The following is a 20,463-nucleotide window of genomic DNA, read 5'->3' as shown; positions in this document are numbered from 1 at the left end:
TTAACTATGCCCCGATCTGTGGTCTGTATATACAGTGTTATTGCAGGAGGGTGGGGGGGGGGGGCTGCCTGGGGGGGGGGGGGGAGTGTCTCCATGTGGTTTTTTTCCTTTATGTATTTTTTTTTCTCTTGCCTGCTTTGCTCACTGTTTGCTATATATAACTTACCATGACTGTCCTCACTCTTTGGTCATTAACCCTTTGGAGATAACTGCTCCGCTTTGTGTCTCCCAGAATGCGCTTTCACAAGTGCCCTCAAGCGCCCTGTTTGGGAAGCACTGGCACGGTCAGGGTTAAGGGCAGGCCTTTGGAAACTTGAACTTCCCCAGAAGTGCTTGTGCAGCAATTAGCAGAGCCCCACTCAGATACAGAAAACTATCCCCTGCCCCCCTTTGCAAACAAGCCGTGAAGGTGCTCGGAGCCAAGAGTCACAGCCGGTGGGTGCCCTCTTTCCAGAAGGCTTGTATCCTGTACCTTCTGGAAATGGGATCAAAGTGTCAACTTAATGGTGCAGCAAGGTTTCAAGGGGAAGTCAGGATCCGTTGTCCAATTAAAATTCAGCAGGGTGGGCCTCACTCCTGGGGATGATGGGGTGAACCAACCCAAGAGTGGCAGAAAGCTACTCATTTCCAGCCTGGGTGTTGGGTGACCCTTCCTATGTCGATAGAAGCCTGGTTTCCACTCTGCTGGAGGAAGAGGGCTGGCCCAATATTTTGGTACCTACTAAAGGTTTGGGGCCAAAAAGAGCTCTTGACCCAAGGCAGGCTCTCTTCTCAAGGGGGGGTTAGACATCAATCCTTAGGACCCAGGGTCCACGGGGTCAGGGATGGGAGGGTAAAGCCTCCGACCTCACTGTTCACTTCTTCAGAAGTCACAGAAATACGGGAAAATACAGAACCTTGCATCTCCTTGGGAGGGGAAGAAGATGTCTTGGGTCATCTTGGGCTATATTTAGAATGGAAAATATGCTGGCTCAGAGAAAACTAGTCATGTGTCCTTCTCCAAGCTGCACCATGAGCAGGGAGCCTAGCCCTATAGGCCCCTCCTCCCATCCTTCCTACAGCCCTGATGACCCCCTCCTCCAGGGAGCCTTCCCAGACACAGGAAGACCCCATAGGGTCAGGCCAGTTTCCCTGGTTAATAAATTTCACAAGGGTGAGACCCATGAGGTTCTATACCGTGTGCTGGGCCCGGTGTGAGCTTAGAGTGGCGTGTTCGAGCTGAAGGTGGGAATTCCCCTGCCTTCACCCACTCCCCACCCACCTGTGCCTCCAGGCGTGAGTGCTGGGCTTGGACACCAGGATCCTGGCCCAAAGGACAGTTTCTGCTCTGGCTCACCTGTTGTACTCTGGGAAGCCATGTGGTCATGGGCACACTGGGCTTCATGACGGTGATAATGTGGCTCCCTGTTAACTTTCTTTTCATAAACATCAAAATGTTTTTAAGAACATGGAAGGTTATTGCATCACCATTTTGCTTGGGGATCTGCACATGATTTCTCAGAAAAAAGCAATCCAAACCCGCCCCGTCACCGATTCCAGCCCAGGCCCTACTTCCCACTTTACTGAGGACGGGGGTCAGAATAGCATTGCTAAGGACGGCTGTCTGCTATCTGTGCTCGTGGGGACAACAGGGACAATGGAAACACAGTCTTGGGCAACTGTTGTGGTTCAGGCCTCATTTTTAACCTCCACAATCTCTCTTAGAGGTGGGGATTATTGGAGCCTTCCCCAGTGGGGAGACCAGGGCTTACATGTCTCCTCCACAGACCCTGTCCTCACCCTCCTCACCAACTCCTCACCGTGCCGCACTGGTCCTACCTGTGGAAGCAGCCCCTGGTGAAGGTAGCCCCTTGGTCTTCTGTCCCATTACCTCCCACCTGGCTCACAGCCCAGCCTCCTACCCCTCTACATCCACTCTAGAAAGAAGCCAGCATGATCTCCAGGAAATGTAAAACCAAGTCAAGGAAGGGGGCCACCTGTCCCCCAGACCGGATATGAGAGCTTCTCCTGCTTGGACCATGACAGTGGCTTCTGGGGCCTCTTAGAACAGACTTTGACCTCCTCCTTGTGCATGGCGAACACCCCCATATGTCATACCTGTGGCCCACTCACTCTGCACCAGCACCCCCAATGCCAGAGCCTCTGTGTCTGCTGTTTCCTGCCTGGGGACCCTAGACTCTGAATGCTAGCCTCTTCCTCAGGGAAGGTCAAGGGCCTCTTCTGGCTGGTGGTGAACTCTGTGGTCTGCTCTGCACATCCGTTCTCTCGAGAGGAAGAAGACACTCAAGCTCCCCCAGCCCCAAGACCCCCGCTTCCCCCCGGCAAGCTGAGGCACGCTCCCTGACCCAAGGCTGCTGCTTGCTCCCCGGTGGAGGTGATTCTCCCAGCCTGGGCAAACCTCAGGGCTCTGTGACTGGGGCAAATGGCTACTCTATCATGGGGGCTTTAGGTCATGAACAGACACCCCATGACCTTTCAGAAGCCCACCCAGAGAGGAAGCTGACCACTTTCACCCAACCCAATCAGCCTTTCTGAAACCCAACACGCTGACATACTTGCAGCACTTGGATTTTCCTATTCAATTATTGCACCATCTCAAAAGAAAACTCTCTTATAATTGGTGAAAATTAGGTTGGGTTGAACATCCCCTGGCCTGTCCACACATCACTGAATCTGTTCCTTCAGAATAATTCACTCCGAGTTAGCAGGCCTGCGACAATGACCTTATTAAACCAATCACCTAGAAGCATCTCCAGGTTTGGCACTCAGAAAAACTGGCCCTTTCAAAAGGCCTTTTCTAGGGTGGACTGGGCCGTAGCCATTTTGAGGAGGCCCTCTAGGACAACAACCCATCCACTGCACAAAATGACATTGGAGGTCCCCTGAGGGCAAATAACTTTCCCCTCCTCATACCCTCCTCCAGTCCCACCAGGCTCCCCATCAGAAGTCCATCGAGCTTGGAGCACCTTCCCACTAGCTCAAAACTGACCATTTCAAATGGAAAACAAACAGAGAGGACAAAAATAGGAAGTAACATCAAATAGATCACTGAGGCAACTTGTCAACCCTCAGATGCCTTCCTGATTTCTTTCCTAGCCCTAGTGTCACACCTTCCTTGTCATCAATTTAGCATGTAACATTTTTTTAATTAAAATTCAGTATCATTGAACAGGTCATCAAGTGTGAGCAGTATTTTCTTTGTTCTAAAAATCCACATGTAATGAAGCTGCCATTCACAATTGTTTTCCACTGGGCTGCTTATTAAAAAAAATGATTTTCAATGAACAGAAATAGGTGTATGTTCACAGCGTGGGGTCCCTCAGGAATGAAAACCTCACCAATCACAGCGCAGCTCTTGGGCGTGGGGTGGGGGGAGGGGTGTTGTCAGATGTCAATTTCGGCTGATTGTTTCTGAGGCCATGTGACTGTTATCTTACGTCCTGTGGTGCATTTTATAGACTGATGTGATCTTTTAGAGATAAATGATTAGATGAATGTTTATAGATGAGTGCATATTCACAGCGTGCTAGAGCCAAGGGAGGAGTGCCCACGAAATCACCAGGAAAGGCTTTCAAAGGGACACAGGGATGGAGAAGCTGAACTATGGCGCCCGTTGCCTGCGCGCCCGTTGCCTGCGACTGAGGCCTCTGGCACCAGCAGACAAGAACCCTGAGAGTCAGATCCTCAAGTCCCCACCTGGAAAGGGAGCAAAACCAAGACAGCTTTTGTCTCCCACCTCTGGAGGCACCAAAGGCCCCCCGCCGTGGGATCGCAAACCACAGCCCGGTCTCAGTTTTTTGTTTGACTTTAAGACCTGAGCCAACATGTGAAAACCTGGTCATTTCTGGCTCTCTTTACCAAATCAGGGAGATCTGCACCCGTGGTATCTACATTTTCCGTGGATATCTGAGGCATAGCTTTGCCCCCTGAGACATTTAGGTGGGAGAAAAACTCTTCCTTTTCCTCATTGCCTATTGTCGGTATGGTCCTGGGCAAATCATCTTAGAGCCTCAGTTTTCTCATCTCTATAATGGGATGACCTCAAGGCATGGTTCTGGTGCTCTGTAAGAAAGGCTTGGGAAAGAGCCCAGCTCCTGCACAGAGAGGATCTCAGTAAACACTCCTTCCCTGCTGGCTGCATGTCCTCGGGGACTGCTGGTGTCCTCCAAGGGAAGACAACCAGCCATTCAGTGTGCAAACACCCTGCCTACCATCCTCCTGCTAACATGGACAAATTCGAGGAGTGAGGACAGAATTACTCAGAAACAAGCTGTTTCCCAGCTGTGGTCTCCAGGCTCTAATAACAAAGGGCTCAGCCCCGACTGGAGGGGAAGCAGGACTCCTGCATCACAGAATGGCTGTCAGGACATCTTGGGTTTTTTGGTAACAAATCTCAAATAATTTAGGTCTTTTTAATGTGCAGCAAATCCGATTCCCTCAACAACATCTGCGGTAAAAGGTTAGGAGCGTGTGTGGAGACCAAGTGTGGAGGGGTTTTTCCTACCCCACCACCAAATCCAGAGTTACCCTCCAAACTGTAATCTTATCATATGTCACTGGTTCCACATAAACAGATCTGTGTATATTTCCAGTAGTTTCAGCTGAAACCAGTTAAGAACAGATGTGCAAAGCGTTGCCCGGCACTGATCCATTTAAATGTATTTTTCCATGAACGGCCTTTTCCCTCTCCCCTTCCTCCGAGGAGGGGGAAACAAGAAAGTGGAACCATCATTAAAGTGGATATTACACGCTTCTGAGCTCCCTGCAACCAGTGTTTGCTGTCGGTTTCCAAACGGCAATTTGGCACACGAGGCTGTGAACACAGTGGGGTGTGCATTTGATGGGCAGTGTTTGCCGTGAGACCACGTGGCTGGGAGGTGGGCCCACTGCTCTGTGGCCAGCCTTCCCCGATGCTGCGGAAACATGCAGCCCCCCCACCCCTCCAAGGCACAAGCGACTAAGTTATCCACCTCTCTGATAGCTTTAGTCTGTTTTTATTTTTCTTAGCTCAACGCATAAAAGGAGGAGGATACGGAAAAACTCTTACAAGTCAACAATAACAACAACAACAAAACTAAATAATCTAATTTAAAAAGGGGGAAAGGAATTCTTTTGAAGTTTTTATTGACTTATTTGACACAGAGAGAGAGCTCACAAGCAGAGGGAGCAGCAGGCAGAGGGAAAAGCAGGTTCCCTGCTGAGCAGGGAGCCCTATTGCTCCATCCCAAGACCCCGAGATCAGGACCGGAGCTGAAGGCAGGCACTTAACCAACTGAGCCTCCCAGACACCCCGGGGGAGGGAGGGAGGATTGGATTAGACACCTCCCTAAAGCTGATATACAAATGGCTAGCAAGCATAGGAAAAGAGAGTCGCTATCACTAAGAATGAGGGAAACTCAAAAGAAAGCTACAAGGAGGTATCCCGCCTCATACCCATTCAGAGGGCATATGTGTGTATATAACCAACAGGCCATGACAAAGGTTGGGGAGGGTGTGGAGAAATTGCAGTCCTCCCACATTGCCGGTGGGAATGGAAGATGGTGCCGCTGCTGTGAAAAACAGTAGGGAGGTTCCTCAAAAAATTAAAATAGGACCACCGTATGATCCAGCAATTCCTGTTCTGAGTATAGTGCCGAAAGAATTGAAAGCAAGATCTCCGAGGGATATTTGCACACTCATGATCATAGCGGCGTCATTCACAAGAGCCGGAAGACAGAAGCAACCCAAGTGTCCTTCACCAGATGAATGGAGAGGCAGCCGGGGATCTCCGCACGCGATGGAATGTTACCGCGGAATATCAGCCTAAAAAGAAGGAAAATCTGTCACAGGCCACAAGATACGCGAAACGTGGGAAGACCTTGGGCTGACTGAAATAAACCAGTCGCAAAGGCACAAATGCTGTGCGATTCCACTTATGTGGGATCCCTAGAGTCGTCAAAGGCAGAGAGACAGGAAGGAGACTGGTGGTTGCCGGGGGGCCGCGAGGAGAGGAGAACGGGCTGCATGGGTAGAGTTTCAGTTTTGCAAAATGAAGAAGGTCTAAGATCTGTTGTAAGACAGTGTTCATGTACTTGACCCTCCTGAATCGGACCCTTAAAACGGTTAAGGCAGTAAAAACAAAAATGGGGGAGAAGGTCTAACCCTGATGCTGATCCCGCGGTTGGGAAGAGGGTGCAAGGAAATAAGACACGCAGCAGGACTTTGGGCCTGCTGGTTGTGGAGATTATAACCCAGAGAATGAGATAGGATGGGTGACGTCTTCCCCGGTTGGAATTTCTGTTCTCAGGAACACTTTTTTCTTCGTTCATCTTTACCACGATCTGCAGCCATCTCCTGGAGGGCCTCCGCTGGGCACAGGGCCTCTTTCTCAGGGCTCGCCTCTGGAGCAGAGCTCCATCTCAGGGGCCCGTGTGTCCCCTGTGGCTGGCACTGGGGGTGGGAGGTGCCTGACCCACCTTCAGTGGTCTCAGAGTAGACCCCAAGCTGTGGTTGTTTCCGTTAGGCAGATTTCCATGCACTGACTTTGCACGGGGCATTGGAAAGAGGGAGGGAGGTCTTGGGGTTGGGGGGGTGGGGGCGGGTGTTACGGCAGGTAAGCCTCAGGGGCTCGATGCCAGCTGCAAGAAGCAACATGACCTCCAGCTCAAGGTCTGCCATCACATCACCCTAGCAGATCACCAGTAAAACAAGGATAAGGGCAAAATTGGCCTCATACACTCTGAAGATTCCAGATCTTGGGGGGGGGAGGGGGAGCTCTGTCTCCCTGGAGTTTTGCCCAGCCCGACTCCCTCCCCAGGGCATAGTATCCAGGAACCTCAACATGCCTGGGATGATTGGGCAGTCTGGGTAGAGAGGTACCACGAGCACCTTTGTGTTTTTCCACAAAACACAAAGAGACAAAACACGGAGACCCCGTGGGGATGCGTCCCGGGCTCTGATTGCAGTGTGATGTGCTGAGGCCCCAGACAGAGACCCTGCCACAGTGATCGATGGCAAGGTGGGTCACCTGACAGGAGGGGACCCTCTTGCAGGGCTTGGTCACCGCAACAGGAAGATGAGCAGCTGGCTTGGGAGTTGAGATCAGATTTTTTCAGGGGAAAGCAGAACTGCATTTGTCTTAATGAGCAGGAAAGAAAAAAATCAAAGCATTCGTTAACACTTCAAAGAGGTTCAAGGAGTACATTTGGTTCCCAATTAGTGTCTCTCCTGGCCAGGCAAGTGTCCGGTGAAGAATCCCATTGTCCTAACCCAGGGGGAAGATGCCAGGGGCTCCTCTTAGTGGCTGAGACTTGGGGCCTATGAGTGGGGGGTAGTGGTGGGAGGGTAGGGGGTTAAGGGGCTCCCTGGCCCAGGTTGGTGGGGGGACTGCTTCCAGGATTGCCAGCCCCATGCAGACCTCTGATCTGTTCAGGCAATGGCTCAAATGATCCAAATTTGTTCGTAAGGACCTTGATCTTCTGCAAACTTCTCATATTAACCATCTCATATTAACCATACTTCTTTCGCTTGATTATTGTCTTGCCTGCGATTCTGGTTGCAGTTTTTTTCTGTCCAGAGGTTCACACTCAAAGGCCGTGATTTCTATAACCAACCCTGGACTTCACAGAAACAAAAATCAGTAGGTTCAAAACTTGGTTCTTTTATTCATTTGACTCAAACTGATTTGGGGCAACACGTCTGAGCGCAAGCCAGAAACCTCTAAAAAGAGGGCTACCGTCCGGTATCTTGTCGCTCCTCCAGAAGACCCGAGAACACTAAGCAAGGGGGTGACATGCTTCTGCCCAGCCTAGAAAGATTCTAGCCCAGTGCTGCCGCTGATAGAGACAGGTCAGACTCCCCCACTCTGTCTCCGTCTTCTCCAGAATGCTTCTGGATCCCCTTCATTTACTTATGTTCCTACCCCCAATTCACCAGTGTTTCAAAATCTACACATTTACACCCATCCATCACCCTGATTTCTAAAGCATTACAATCAGTGATAATTCTCAATTATCTTAATCAATACAGTGATGTTTCCCTAAAAGGACTGACGGCTCAGCCCATGACCTTTCTTTTCAGCCACAAACAAAAGGGGACTTAACAGATGGGTGTGTGTGTGTGTGTGCGCGCGCGCGCGTGCGTGCAAATACACACTTGAGGGCGCACACGAATACACACGCCCATGCATGGGCACCTGAGTGCACGCCTGCCTAATGCACACTCTCTTAATGAAAAACAGGATAAATGACAGAGAATGGCAACCTAATGATTACAAAAAGATATATGAGGCATAACGCATTAGTGAGCTACATTTTGTTCAAAACTGAGGTACTCAGGCAGAGTAACACGCCTTTGTGCCGGAATGCACTCAGCTGTAGCAATGACTAATAATACAGCCGAGGATCTGCTCACATTTTTTCCCCTTTTGTGCCTATTTTCATAAGTTAATAACTCAAGCATGAAATTATTTCAGGCTGAGGACTGGTGGTAAGAACAGGGCAAATGTGTGGGAAACAACTTTTTTGTTGTTGTTGTTACTTAATTTAGTTCGGCTGTTTTTAAGTTAGAGGAGTGGAGATGTCAATGTGCATTTTCTCCCGCAAGCCCAAGAAAGTTGGGATTTTATTACACAAAACAAATGTTTAATGACTGCAGATAGGAGTTACTCTTCATACAGGTATATGATATGCTTTTGTTTGGTATAGGTTGGGGTTTTGGGGGGACGGTGTTGGATGAAATTGAATCAGAACATTGTAAGTGACACCATCCTGAATTCACGTGCCTTCAACTAGGGAACTCCTATCCCACGGCAAGTCAAACAGCCGGGTGAGCAAACAGCTAGCTGCCTTCCACAGCAGCAAGGGGCATACGGGTGAAGGCTACTGCTGAGTATCAGTAAATTCCTAGAGCAGTGGAGAGAACAGAAACAAGATGAATAATAGTAATGCCTCTCCTTACAAAGTCTCAGGACTCTGGGGTTTACTAAGCATTTTCCTGTATCCAGAACCAGAGAAAGTCCAACTGCAGGAGACTAGATTTCATTCAAGTCTTTTAAAAAACTCTCTTGCCTCTTCTTTTATTGGGGCAGGAGAGTTTGAAAGATACAGAAAAATAAAGAGAATGATGTAAGGAACACCTGAGTAACCACATTCCAGAATTAACAGATGTTACTATTTTCTAAGGAAAATAACGGAGTCATCACTGCTAAATTTGTACTCTTTCCTTCACAGATTGCAAAGTAAGAAGCAGAAGGGGTAAGGACTTGGCTGCCAGCAGCTTGCCCATCCTTTATGGATTGGATCTGTAAAGAAGACTCTCAGGTGGGTACGAACAACACCTATTGTCCCATTTTACAGATGACCAGCTAGGGGTCCCCAGTGGATATGAATGAGAGCCTCCCGGAACTAAGTCCTGTGCTGGGCTCCCTAGACAGAGCAAAAAGACAAAACCTACAGCAGCCCAGACCCCAGCCACAGGGAGTGGTGCAGAGAGCACCTGTGTGAAGGAGAAGCAAGGACCCTGTGGTCAGGGTCCGCTTAACCAGGCATGTAATTCAGAAGCAAGTCAGCAAATACTTACGGAGACATTCCATAGAAATACATGTACTTCGTAAGGTATATTTTAATCAGTAGCTCAATCATGGATCATTGCCAAAGAAAAGCAAAATAGACGGTCATCCTGTGAAACGATGGGACAATTTTTATTTTTATTAGATCACCCCATTCATAAATCTTTGATAAATCCCGCCTCCAGCCCTCCCAAATGACATCTGAACGTGTTGAGAGGTGTTTGTTTGTTTAATTTAAGATGAAATTGAACAACGATTTTTGGTGCCTTTGCTTGCCTCGAACTGCTCGGGTTCCAGCTCTGCGCGAAACTTCAGCTAAGCCCACCTTGGGGCTACAACAGGTTCCGCAAAGCCCCTCGCGCCCTAAGCCCCACAGGAGCCGGCTCCGGTCCACCGGAGAGCAGACTCTAAAAATACCGAGCTCTGCAGACTCACGCCCGGCTCCTGGGGGGCTTCTAGACTGACAGCTCCGCTTACCCTGCAACAATGGGCTCAAAAACGCCAAACCAAAACAAAACAATCCGCATGTCTTCGAGTGGTCTGATCCGGTGCTTTAGAGAGTTTCCCTGGCCCTTTCAGAGCCTTGGAACTCCCCAGCACTGGTTTGAGAAAAGAAAGAGGCAGCAAAGCGGAGCGAGCAGGCGGCTTGCTTTGGCTCCCGCAGCCACGGTCACCGTGACGCAGCGCCCCATCCCGGCGTGGGCGGACACACCACGGTCTCGCCCATCCCTCTCCCACCCCAGCCCCCAAGGCTGCCTCCCTCCGCCCTTCCCCAGAGGGCAAAAGGCGGGACGGAACTTCACAGTTCGCACATTTAAGGGAGAAAACCGAGTCCAAAGCACCTGAAACGGAGCCCACACAACCTCGGTTGCGCCTGGTCTTTCGGCCCAGATGTGTGCAAAGGCTCGCCTGGGCGATTTGCAGAAGGATGCTTTGGGAGGGAGTGGGGGAGGGCGTGGGGAAGTAACTTCTCCTAGAGAGTGTCCTCTTCTCCCAGGCCTCACCGGGAGAACTTCCAAAGACAGAAAAACCACAGGGTTCCTGGTACTGGGGCTTTGACTTTATCAGCAGAGAGCAGATTCTTCCTGGCCAGAGTCGGGGGCCTTCCTCCGACTGCCAAGGCAGAGAGACACAAGCAGACAGAAACTCGCTTGCTGGGGCGGGAGCTGACTCACACCCAGAGTTGCCTTTAATCCTCTGAAAGTTGTCTAGCGAGGTCGTCCAGAGAGTCCTGGTGTTTTATGCTTTCTTCTCTTTCCTTTAATCCGGCCCTATGTCATCCTTCGAGAGCCCTCCAGTCCACGGAGAAGAGGACCTGAGGAGGGCTGGGCTGTCTTGAGCACACCAAACCAATTCACAGTCTGGTGCCTTAAATGAAAAAGCAGAACAAAACAACAAGAGTGTTTCTAAACTAGATCAACTCCGGTTTGCTTGAAGGGAAAAGCTCTCACTATGGCTGGAGGTGACTGGTGTGACAAAAGAAATTGGGCAAAAGAAATTGGGGCAGGAAGAAATTAAGCTGTGATTCTTTGAATGGGGTTTGGCGAAATTTGTTTAATGACAGCCCCATCATTTCTAAAAACCCATGAGCAGCATGCGAGAGTTCCAGTGGGTTCCAGTTGCCCCACATCCTTGTAATGCTTATTGTGGTCAGTCCCTTTCATTGTAGTCATTCTAATGGTTGCATTGTGATCTCTCCTGAAAATAATTTGCAACACTTCTAATTCATAGATCTTTGGTGATATGTCTGTGTAAATATTTTAGCCATTTCTTTATTGGATTGTCTGATTTATTACTGGGTTTGGGGAGTTCTTTATATATAATGGATTCAAGCCCCTTATTAAATATATGATTTGCACATGTTTTCTCCTATTTGTAGCTCATCTTTTCATTTCCTTTTGTTTTTAATTTTGAAGGAGTCCAATAGATCACTTTTTTTTTCTTCTATGTGCCATGCCTTTGATATATCTAAGAAATCTTTACCTAGCCCAAAGTCACAAAGATTTTCTTCTGTTTTCTTCTAGAAGCTGTGGTTATTTCAAGCTATGATGACCCGTTTTGAGTTCATTTTTCTACATGGCATGAGGTAGGGATTGAAGCTCACTTCTTTTGCCTATGGATAGCCCAGTGTTCCCCCCGGCATTTGTTGAAAAGACTACCATTTCTCCCTCCCCGCATTGCTTTCCACTTTTGTCAAAAATTAGTTGTGTGCATACAGGAGTGGATCTGTTTAGTCTCGGTTCTGAAATTCCACTAATGTCTGTGCTCATGTTTACTCCACTGGTTTGATTATTGTCACTTTATAATAAGTCTTGAAATCCCACAGTGTTAGTTCTCCAACCTTGTTCCTCCTTTGCAAAGTTGTTTTGACTATTCTAAGACCTTTGCATTTCCATATGAGTTTTAGAAGAAGTTTGTCAATTTCTACAAAAGTCCCTGTTGAGATTTTTCCCAGAATCACATTGACGTTACCGATCAATTTGGTGAGAATGTGTAACTTAAAAATACTGAGCCTTCTGACCCATGAACACAGTCTCTCTCTCTGTCTCTACTTAAGTCCTCTTACATTTCTTTTAGCAACATTTTATAATTTTTGATGTGTAGATCTAGTCCACCTTTTGTCAGATTCTAATTATTTTATACTTTTTGATACTATTGTAAGTAGTACTTTTAAAATTTCAATTTCCAGTGGTTCACTGCAAATATACAGCAATGCAAGTGATTTTTATGAATTAATCTTGTATCCTATATCTTTACTAAAGTTATTTTTTAGTTCTAGGGGCTTTTTAGTTCTTTACGATTTTCTATGTAGACTCTTGCCAATAAAAACAGCTTTCTTTTTCTATTTCCAACCTGGATCTCTGGATTACTTTTTCTTGCATATTACACTGGATAGAGGCTTTAGGACAGTGTGGAATAGATAATTTCTGATCTCAGGAGGGAAAGCATTCAGTCTTTCATCATTAAGAATGATGCTAACGGGGCGTCTGGGTGGCTCAGTGGGTTGGGCGCCCAACTCTTGGTTTCAGCTCAGGTCATGCTCTCACGGGTCATGAGATCAAAACCCACGTTGGGATCTGCACTAAGTCCAGAGTCGGCTTCAAAGATTCTCTCCCCCTGCCTGCGTATTTTTTCTCTTTCTCTCTCAAATAAATAAATAAGCCTTTAAAAATTAAAACACGAAAAGGATGATGGTAACTATAGGACTATAGGGGCGCCTGGTTGGCTCAGTTGGTAGAGCATCTGACTCTCGATCTCTGGGCTGTGAGTTCAAGTCCCATGTTGGGCATGGAGCCTACTTTCTAAAAAATGATTTTAGCTGTACATTTTTAGTGGATTTCCTTTATCAGGCTGAGGAAGTTCCCATCTCCTCTTAATTGGCTAAGAGTTTTTATCTGGAATATTTGTTGGATTTTATCAGATGATTTCTCTGCACTTACTGAGACTTACCACAGTTTACGAGTGTCACCATTTGACAAGTTTGAGTGAAGTGTGGAAAATTTACCTCTCTGTATGTCACTTTACCCTCTCTGTTTATAATAGTCCATTGTCTCAGATATTTCTTCTACATACTTTTAGAATCCCATTAGATGGTGTTAATGGTTTTTCCCTCAATCATCAACACTATTTTGAAAACTCAAGAGGAAAATGAAAAGTTCTTATAAGGACCAATATTACTAACACTGTTGCTTATCTTCTTTCTTCCTTACTGATGCTCCAATACTCTTTCTTTTATTGTTTCCTTCTTTGTTTAGAAAAATTCTTTGAGTGGCATCTGGGTGGCTCAGTGAGTGAAGCACCTGCCTTTAGCTCAGGTCACGATGGGTTCGAGCCCAGGTCGGGCTCCCTGCTCAGCAGGGAACATGCTTTTCCCTCTGCCCCTTCCCCTGCTCCTGCTCACTCTCTCTCTGTCAAATAAATAAATAACATCTTTAAGAAAGAAAGAGAGAGAGAGAAAGAAAGGAAGAAAGAAAGAAAAACTCTTTTAGCAGGGCACCTAGGTGGCTCAGTTGGTTAAGCATCAGGTCATGATCTCAGAGTCCTGGGATCGAGTCAAGCTTTGGGCTCGCTGCTCAGTGGGGAGCCTACTTTTCCCTCTCCCTCTGTAGCACCACCCCTCCCCCACCCTCTCTCTCTCAAATAAATAAATAAAATCTTTCCAAAAATTAAATCTTTTTTAAAAAAAGAAGGAAAAATTCTTTTAACCATTCTTATTCTGTATGTCTGTTGGTGACAAATATTCTTAGATTTTTTGGAGAATGCTTTGATTTCCCTCTCATTCCTGAAGGATCTTTTCACTAGAAAGGACCTTTCAGCTGGATGTAGGATTCTGAGTTGGCCACTTCAACACTCTGGCCTCCATGGTTTCTCATAACAGTTTTCTGTCATTCACATTTCTTAACCCCTTCTCCCCTACAGGTGGAGTGTCATTCCTCTCTGTTTGCAATGTATGTTCTTTTCTCTCTGTTTTTCAGAAGTTTGTGATGTGTCTTGATATGGATTTCTTTGGGTTTATCCTGTTTGATGTCTTGGCTTCTTAAATCTGTGGTTTTATGGTTTTTGCCACATTTGGGAAGTTTTAAGCCATTACTTAATTGAGCACTTTTTCAGTTCTGCCCTCATTTCTTCTCCTTTCAGAACTCCAGTGTCATGGAAGTTAGACCTTTTGGTATAGCACCACATGTCCCGGAAGCTCTGTTACTTTTTTCTCTGGCTCATTTTCTTCTCTCTGTTGTCCAGAATGGCTATGGAGCAGTGTCCTATCTTTGAGTTCACTGTTTCCCTGTGATACTGCAGGTGAACACCTCTATTCAGGCAGTGTTTTTAATATTGTTTTGGTTACTATATTTTTCAGTTCTAAAACCTCCATTGGGTTCTTCTTTCTATTTTAACTTTCTTGCCTAGGAACAAATTGTCACTTGTTTCAAGAGTATTAGACATTACTCTTTGAAGCATTTTTATGGTAGTTGCTTTAAAATGTCCGTCAGATCATCCTAACATCTCTGTCATCTTGGGATTAGCATTTATGGGTTAATTTCATTCAATTTGAGATCTTCCTCATTGTTGGTATGAGGAGTGATTTTCTATTGAAAACTTGGCATTTCAAATATTGTGTCACAAGATGCTGGATATTATTTTAACCATCTGTGTCAGGTGGCTTCCTCTAGGGAAGGGAAAATGGTTGGTGGCAGTGAGGTGGGAAGTCCAGGTTCCCTACTTGGAATCTGTTGACAGAGGTAAAAGCAAAAGAGGCCTCTCCCTTCTGGCTGCGTGGGGATAGAAGTTCTGACTCCCCACAGGGCCTCCACTGAAAACTGCTTCAAATGGAGGGTCAGAGTGCCCTGTTGTGACTCCCCACATGGCCTTATTACCACTCAAAAAGTGAGAGAGCTTCCTGTGATACCACCCGAGTGGGAAAGGTGAGGAGAGCCTGGTCTCTGCCAGGGCAGGGCGTGAACATCCAAGCTCCCCACATGATCTCCGCTGACTGAGGAGAGAAGCTTGTTAACTCTGCAGGTGAACGTCTCAGGCCCCCTGCTCAGCCTTCTCAGACACCATCCTGGGAAGTCAAAAGATGGGGAAAGAATGGAATTGGTGGTGGGACATCTGCCTACATGTCCTCCTCACCTCATCACATGTGTCACCACACATACCTCCTTAGCAGAGCTATGCAAACACTGGCCAGGGAGCTGGGTAGGTTTTATCTCCTTTAGCTTTCACACCCATCCTGTGGGGTACGCAGCAGTTCAATGCTCGCTATCTTACACATCGGGAACTGGAGGCAGGGAGGTTGAGTAATTTGACCAAGGGAAGCATGAGTCTAAAGCAGAGTTTTCAGCTGGGTCTGAGTCCAATGTCCTTGCTTTGTGGCCACCACGTGTTGTTACTATTCACTGAATTATGAATAGAGGGAATGAATGCCCTTTGGGGATAAGAGTTTCTGAAGGTCAGAAGGAAGGACCCAGAGAAAGGCTAGAGACAGTCTCCAGGAGTGGCCATGGACCTGCATAGTTCAAGAGAAATCTTCTGTGGAGTTTCATGGAAGGAGCTTGCACTCCAGAATTGGAAAAACCTGGGTTCAAACCAGACTCCACACAAATCCCACTGACGGCAGGAATTTGGGCAAGCTGTGTAAGCCCTCCAAGCTTTTGTTTTCCCATCTGTACAATGGCATGATGATGGTGTCTCTTCCAAGCTGCCTGGAGTATACAGGGAGGTAACACACACAGAACGCCTGGGCAGTGACAGGTCACAGCACTTGCCACAGAGGTCTGGCTTTTGATTTTATTTGCTATTGCTCTGAACAGTGGCAGGCACAACAGACCCAGAAACTTCAGCTGACTGGATGGACGATACCATGCTATAGGGCAGGGGCAGCCCAGAGCTTTTCCAGAGGTCTTCTGGAAAAGACATCATAGGAGACTCTTTGCTGGGACCCAGGCTCCCCGCATCGGTGGGACTGGGGGCCTTGCCACCTGGAGAGGCCCTCCCCAGTCTCTGATCTGGTAGCCGTGGTGCTTCCTGCCAGAGAGGGAGCCACAGTTACCATTGGCTCTCAGAAGGCTCTCCAGCTGCCATCTTTGGGAATGTGTCTCTACACCCCGGAGGGAAGGGGATGGTGGAGAAAGGAGGTGAGTGGTGGAGCTGGGCTTTACGAACACTAATGTCAGCTCTGGTGGGCTTGCCACCAACCCCGAGCCAGGGCCGGCGTCGCAAGTTCTGGTGCGCTGCACGCTCACTGCACCCACAAGATGTATTTGCCAACTTATTATAAACAGATGACATTTCTCATCCTAACGTGGCTGTTGGCCACCTGCCCATGAATTTTAGCCTCCAGGAGAAAAACAATTGCTTAAACTGAGCGTTCACTACTTTTACTTTCCACACGCTGCTCAAGGCTCCTTCCGGTTCTCAGTGCACACAGACACACGCATAGACCCACACGTACGTGCAACTATGCGCGTGCCTGCCCAGGGACACACTGGTCGTGCGCCCGCTGACCCCCTACCTCTCTGCTGGTTGCAGATGGTCTTCCGACTCACATGTGGAATTCGGGAGTGTCGTGCCTACTGAGATGGTTGTGGAGATATATTTTGGCTTTTCAGGAAAAATCCTCTGTGTGTCACCATACGTTTTCACATTTAATAAACACACCCTGGCTTCTGCTTCCAGACTCTTCTTCCCCACTCCACCCCCTGAGAGATAAATGCCTTAATAGCCCACTTTATTGGCTAACGTCCAACCTGCCTTTCACATGGGGCTGCTGAGGCCCAGGGAAGGGAGGTCACTTCATCGAGGTCCCTAGTAGGTTAGCGAGTGACAGAGGTTCTCCAGCCCCACCGCAAGCACCGACACCATCGTGAGGGGACCCTTTCAGCCACCCCGTCTCTTTGAGGTTGACCAGAAATGATGACTAGAGATTCAAAGATCCAGCCAGACCAGACCCAGAGGAGCCCTGGGCAGTGGGACTCAGGCTAATTCCTGTCAACCTGAGTGCAAGTGATTTCGTAAGAGAAAGTCAGGTGTAGGCTTGCACACGATTCCTTCTTTGCCTTTCCAGAACCCCATCCGGCTTCCTTCCCTGCTCCTGTCCATGTTTATAGCTCCTCCCTCCTGCTCTGTCTCTGTGTCTTTCTCTCTTTCTCTCCTTCCTCCTTTCAGAAAGTGCCCCTCATCTTCCCCTTTCCTCAGGCCAAGCTTATCACCCCACATGGGCCTATGGAGTTCTTTCCTCCAGAGCCAGGCAAGTCAATGTCCAGGCTACGCGCCTTGGGGGTCCTACATCAAAGATGCAGGAGACAACTGTCTCCCTGTCCCCTGATAGGTCCGCAGCCCATCTCTCCCAGCAATGTCTCTGCCCAGGGAAACAGCCCGGGGGGCCCCTGCAGATGCCCATTCAGATCCTGCAGGACTGGTGGCCCATTTCTCTGGCCCTTTCTTTGTGTAAAAAGTCCACAAGGCAGGCCAGTCTGGAAAGGGGATTCTAGTCGGACCATGGAACAGAGGTGTGTGAATACAGGGAGGTGCCTGTATCTGTCTGATGCCTGTGCGTTTGTGGCACATGCACGGGCACACTCACACATGCACACTCATGGCACATGTGCCGGCATTCACACACACGTGTCCATGCCCACGCCAGCAGGCTCGTCCACAGGGGAGCTGCTCTGGGCCTTTCGCTTGGCTCCTCGTTAGCTCAGAACCGTCTCTGCCTGGCAGCTTGTCAGATTGGTCTCTGCTGAGGTTCCCTCTGTTTGCGCCCACCTGACAGCCCTCCTCTCATCAGGCCCAGGGAGGGCCTCAGTGAGACCCAAACCCTTCCAGAGGCCCCAGGACAGCCATCAGCTCCTGTGCCCAGAGAGCAACCCCAAACATTCACAGGGCAGCTGGCCAGGCCCTTCGGTGCCAAGGTGACACCCGTCCTTCCCAGAGTGACAGCTGGGAGCTTGCTCCTGCCAGCCCCCTCTGTGACACGAGAAAGGAGTCTGTTCTCCACTCGGGGCCCTATCCCCGGAGCCAAGGAGCCGAGTGCCAGGCCAGCATACCAGGGGCTTGGCACGAGGGTGTCACCTACAACTGCTGTAATTCCAAAGACAGACTCTGAGGTCAGAAACTGGAGTGTGTGACACTGTGACAGAGTGCAAAGCCACAGCAGAAGCAGGGCCCCTCCCTGGAAATGCCCTGCCCCCAACCCCCACCTCTCCAGGTCCAGTGTCAGGAGAGCCCGTGTTTAATTGCAGTGGGGCAAGAAGGGTGAACCATGGAGTTTTATTGCAAACCTGCCCGGAGGAGGCAGTGCCTTGGACCTATTTTTGCTCACCCTCCGCAACATGTCCAAGTACCTAGTGGGCACCAGCAACTGCAAATTTTTTTTTTAGTTATTTAAAATTTATAAACGTGTTCTCCTCTGCCTGCCTCTAAAAGGATTTTGAGACCCTACAAGATCTATCATTAATGTGTACTAATTAATGCACAACAGGGTGACGACTTCAGGGCAGGGGAGTGGCTGAGAGCAGACCTCAAACGCGGGCATCTGAGCCCATCACCGGCAGCTGAGCCAGTGGGACCCTCCCCACCCCCAACCCCCCTGTCTTCACACCTCAGACGCCAGACCAAGCAGTGGTGACCTAGCCAAGAGGTGGGGTTGAGCGGGGATGGCCTCTACCTGGGCACACCCTTGCCATATCTGGCTGTCCCTGGGATGCAAGAATAGGGATACTTCACTTTTTTAAGTTTAGAAAGTATGTTTAATAGTTAACCGTTGAACGTGGTACAAAATGTAAAAGGTCTGAGCCTGGGTGGCTCAGATGGTTGAGCGTCTGCCTTCGGCTCAGGTCACATACCTGGGATCCTGGGATGGAGCCCCACGTTGGGCTCCCTGCTCAGTGGGGGGCCTACTTCTCCCTCTCTCTCTGCCCCTCCCCCTGCTCGTGCTCTCACACACACACACAATGTAAAAGATTAGACCAGTGTATACAGAAGAGCCCCTCTTGCGGCTGCCCCTCAAGACCCCTGGATTCCTTCTCCAGAAGCGCCCCCCAGCCTTACCAGACTCCCGGGGATCGGTTCAGGACCACTTGCCGCACACACAGGCTGTGCCTACATTTTGTTATGTAAAGGTTAACGTACTGTCCTAGTTCACTTAACCAGCTGCAGGATGTCAGACGTTTGGATGGTGTCCAGTCTTTGGCAAACACAGGCGACACTGCCGAAGAGCCTTTACTCGTGCGCCGGGCTCACAACCCGCGAGAGCCTTGCCTGATGAATTCGCAGAGCCGCGGTTCACCGGGAAGGGGACAAGCGCGTTTGTAGCTGGGATGGATGTTGCTAAATTGCCCTCCCCTAAAACTGTCCTGCTTTACAGACATCAAGGATGCCTTCGAGCTCCTGTCATGTTTCTGAACATGGCACGTGATCAGAATGGGACGGCCCGAGGGATGATCAATGGCATCTCGGTGTCAATGTAAATTGCATTTCTCTTCCCACAGGTGATGCCGAGCGGCTCTTCGGGTGCCTGAGGGCCATTCCTACAGGAGCCCCACGCCTACAGCTCGCCAGTCCCCATCCTTCGCCCATTTGTCGATGTGCGGCCTTTTCATGATGGATAGGAATCTGTGTACGTTGGGGGTAGTCACACTTTGCCTGTGATATTAGTCAAAGTAGTTTTTCCCAGTTTGACATTTGCCTTTTGGGCTGGTTTATGGTAGGGTTGGTCCCAGAGAGAAAACTTGATTTTTATATCGTCGTTTTCATCAATTTTTTCTGTTTGGGGTTTTATGTTTTGTGTTTGTGCTACGGCATTCCTCCTTCTGATGTGAAAAGGTAAAAAATATTTTATTTTAAAACTTTTATGGTTTCTTTTCTTTCTTTTTAGTTAGGCTATGTAGATTGTGTTTGGATAGATCATTGAAATATGGATTCACCTTTGTTTTTTCCAGATGGTTCCCCCATCCTGACATTTCTTTCTTTCTTTTTTTAAAGACTTTATTTATCTGAGAGAGAGAGCGCGCACACATACGTAGGGGAAAGGACAGAGGGAGAGGGAGAAGCAGACTCCCTGCTAAGCAGGGAGCCCAAACCAGGGTTTGATCCCAGGACCCTGAGATCATGACCTGAGCCAAAGGCGGACACTTAACCCACTGAGCCACCCAGGCGTCCCCCAGCACTTTCTCTTGAATGAACCACCTTTCCCCACTGATCAGAAATGCCTCCTTTCTCCTCTCACAGAGGCCTTATTGCACTTGCCTCTCCTCTCGGCTTTCCACTCTGAGGAGCAGAAATGCTTTTAAATGAGTATAATACAGAGGCTTAGAACCGCAGGCCAGAAAACATCCCCAAAGGCCTTCCTTTTACCCTCTGGTTTAAAACACAGAGAAAAATGGTCCTCGCTTTAGAAAATACAACCTTCTCTGTTTGTT

The 20,463-nt window shown here is 48.6% G+C and overlaps 1 long non-coding RNA gene across 8 annotated transcripts in view; it reads left to right on the top strand.

Moving 5' to 3' along the window:
* Positions 1–20,463, top strand: part of LOC132021347 (uncharacterized) — a 223,828-nt gene that overhangs the window by 110,818 nt on the left and 92,547 nt on the right. For 7 of the 8 annotated variants that reach the window (XR_009405305.1, XR_009405307.1, XR_009405306.1 and 4 more), the window contains exons 3-5: positions 9,210–9,299; positions 11,572–11,633; positions 19,534–19,661. This is a non-coding gene — a long non-coding RNA (uncharacterized LOC132021347). Of the gene's footprint in view, positions 1–9,209; positions 9,300–11,571; positions 11,634–19,533; positions 19,895–20,463 lie in introns of those variants that run through there. The other variant, XR_009405301.1, reaches the window with a different exon arrangement.

The sequence above is a fragment of the Mustela nigripes genome, chromosome 7 (assembly GCF_022355385.1).
Source record: "Mustela nigripes isolate SB6536 chromosome 7, MUSNIG.SB6536, whole genome shotgun sequence".
Lineage (NCBI taxonomy): Eukaryota > Metazoa > Chordata > Mammalia > Carnivora > Mustelidae > Mustela > Mustela nigripes.
The sequence above is the reverse complement of the archived record's forward strand: the minus strand, read 5'-3'. Positions and strand labels throughout refer to the sequence as shown.